Genomic DNA, 3,474 nt, shown 5'->3' on the forward strand with positions numbered 1-3,474 from the left:
GCTCTTTTGCATAGCCGCCGCCCATCCAGGACTTCCGGCATCTTCAGCCTTCAGGAGCTCTTCTCCGCTCCTCCTCCTCCGTCGGACTGACAGCCGCTCCCTCGCGCTGACTTATATAAGTCAGCCAGAGGGGGCGGAGCGATGACGCAGCGAGCCGTGATTGGCTCGCGGCGGCCATCTTCAATTTCAAAAATTACGCTGAGGCGCCATTTTTGAAATGGGTTACCGCTCCGCTGCCAAACTCTGCATCGCCGCCGCCCGCACCTCCGCCGTCACCCGCCCTCCGCCGCCTACACCGCCCGCACCTCCGCCGCCAGGACCTCCGCCGACACCCGCACCTCCGCCGACACCGCACCTCCGCCGCGCCCACAACAGTGATTGACAGCGGATCCAGTGACGGATCCGCTGGCCAATCACTGTGGCCAGACTGACAGGGGACGTGCTTTCATAGATTGAAAGCACGTCCCTGTGTGAAAGCGGCACCACTAATGGTGCCGCTTTCCTATGCTATTTCAATGGGCTTTTAATGCCCATTGCTAGGACCCGCCCGCTCCCGCCCCCCGCTCCCCATACTTTTCCCTATCTGACCGGGAGGCACCGCGATCGGTGCCTCCCAACCCCATTTAGACAGGGATAATGGTTACATTGATATAAAGGAGATACTTATGACACAGAATATGTGTCATAAGTATCTTCTTTATATTATTTTAATCATTAACGACAGGGGAGGCACTGCCTCCCCTGCCTCCCCTGACTGCACGTCCCTGCAGTGGCGGAACAAGCAAGCGGTGGGCCCAGGTGCAACAAAATGCTTTGGGCCCCCCCCCCCCCCCCCATCCCATCCAAGTCCACCCCATGGGCAGTGCGCGCCGTAGGCGCGCGCAAAAATACATAGTGGCGTGGCTTCGTGGGGAAGGGGTGTGTCCACAAAATAATACCAATTCATAAAACGGTGCACAGTAGTCTCCATTCTTCAAATTACGCCGCACAGTAGCACCACTACACCAGGTAGAGACCCTTTTACTCCTTACAGCGAACAGATTCCCCTTTTTACACATAACGGCAGACAGTGTGCACTTTTTACACATAACGGCAGACAGCGTGCCCTCGTTACACATAGCGGCAGACAGCATACACTTTTTACACAATGGCAGACAGCGTGCCCTCGTTACACATAGCGGCAGACAGCGTGCCCTCGTTACACATAGCGGCAGACAGCGTGCACTTTTTACACATTACGGCAGACAGCGTCCCCATTTTACACATTACGGCAGACAGCGTCCCCATTTTACACATTACGGCAGACACCATACACTTTTACACATAACGGCAGATAGCGTGCCCTTTTTACACATTACGGCAGGCAGATTCTACCTTTTTACACATAGCGGCAGGCAGATTCCCCATTTTTATACATAGCGGCAGGCAGATTCCCCATTTTTATACATAGCGGCAGGCAGATTCCCCATTTTTACACATTGCGGCAGGCAGATTCCCCATTTTTACATTGCGGCAGGCAGATTCCCCATTTTTATACATAGCGGCAGGCAGATTCCCCATTTTTACACATTGCGGCAGGCAGATTCCCCATTTTTACACATTGCGGCAGGCAGATTCCCCATTTTTACATTGCGGCAGGCAGATTCCCCATTTTTACACATTGCGGCAGGCAGATTCCTCATTTTTACATTGCGGCAGGCAGATTCCCCATTTTTTACATTGCGGCAGGCAGATTCCCCATTTTTATACATAGCGGCAGGCAGTCCCCCCTTTTTACACATTGCGGCAGGCAGTCCCAACAAATAAAAAAAGAAAGAGACAGAAAGAAAGAAAGAAAGAAAGAAAGAAAGAAAGAAAGAAAGAAAGAAAGAAAGAAAGAAAGAAAGAAAGAAAGAAAGAAAGAAAGAAGAATTATACTTACCCTCTCTGTTGGCTCAGGCTCCTCGGTGCAGCTTCCCGGGCAGTGGAGAAGAAGGAGGAGGGAGGTGAAGGAGGGAGCCGCAGCAGCGCTGTGTTACTGGTGGAGGCGCTGCTGCTGCTGCCCCTCTGCTTCCCTATAGGCTGTTCTCAGAGACAGCCTATAGTGAAGCAGAGGAGCAGCAGCAGCAGCGCCTCCACCAGTAACAAAGCGCTGCTGCGGCTCTCTCCTTCACTGAGAGACTGTGACCTGTTTGTATATGAGGGAGGGAGGGACGGACCCTCCTCCCTCCTTCGTGTGCGGGTGGCCAGAATCGTTCCTTATGACGGGCGGGTCACGGGAGCGCTGGTGTGCGGCTGCGGCATGACATACAATGAGTCATTGTGACTCATTCATGTAATGCCGGCCGGCGGCTGTGGGCCCTTGAGTGCGGCGGGGCCCCAGTGCAATGCACTGCCTGCCCCGCCAGTAGTTCCGCCCCTGCGTCCCTGCCTCACTATGCCCCAGCTGCTGCTGCTGCAGCACCTTTTTCTGCATTATCTATGTATTTGTTGCGTGTCTGGGGACACACTATCTCTGTTTTATACTTTATGGGTGGGGGGGACTTGCCCAGGGGAAACTTTCACCCTGAGCCCTACAATGTCTAGATACGGTCCTGTGAACAATTCAGAATTTTTAAATATGTTTTTCTTTTCAAATATAACATGCCACCACATGTTGGGCAGGCCTCCAATTCAGTAGAGGGGAGGGGGTGCCGAAACATACCCTTGTCCCGGGCACCATGGCACCTAGCTGCACCTCTGGATGGGAAATACCTTCTTCCGTGTATATGCTGTTGACTGCCATTTGGTAATGATACTGAATCACTTTACTAACACGAATGGTGACTATACTATGCCCAATATATTGACTGCATTTTTCTATGATCTCTTTTTCTATATGCCAATGTTTGGGTCTGTTATACCAAAAGTTTTTATATTATCTTTTTGATGAATTAAAATATTTTTTCTACTGCTACCTGGTGTGCGGTCCCAAATACTTTACCTCCACAAGTGGTAAGGTTGCTGTTGTTATACAAATAGATTTGACTGGCACCCTGCAATTGTTTTATAAAACGTGTGCGAAATGGCCTTTATGGGAGGAGCCCTCTTTTTTCTCTTGACAATGCAAAACCATGGCTTGAAAATGACCGCCGCTTAAAAAAAAACTTCTGGGATCGGCCGGCATCGGACACCTCTGGCAAACTCGAACCCTATTATAGGATTTGACTGCCAGCCACTTCCTTTCTCCAGCATTGGTGTACTAAAAAAAAAATACACTAGCACGATAATGGGCCCTACACACTGGTAGATATTTAAGAACAATATGGACGATATCGTTCATATCGTTCAGTGTGGAGGCACCTATGATGAACGATGCACATCCCCGAAGTCGTTCATTGTTGGTCTATCATCGTTTATCATTGCAAGCCAATTTGGACGATAGTGATGTTTGCAATATCAAATCATTCACAAAAATCATTCAGCCACAAGTCTTTAGAACATAGAGATTTAAGT

Source organism: Pseudophryne corroboree, chromosome 2, assembly GCF_028390025.1.
Source record: "Pseudophryne corroboree isolate aPseCor3 chromosome 2, aPseCor3.hap2, whole genome shotgun sequence".
NCBI lineage: Eukaryota > Metazoa > Chordata > Amphibia > Anura > Myobatrachidae > Pseudophryne > Pseudophryne corroboree.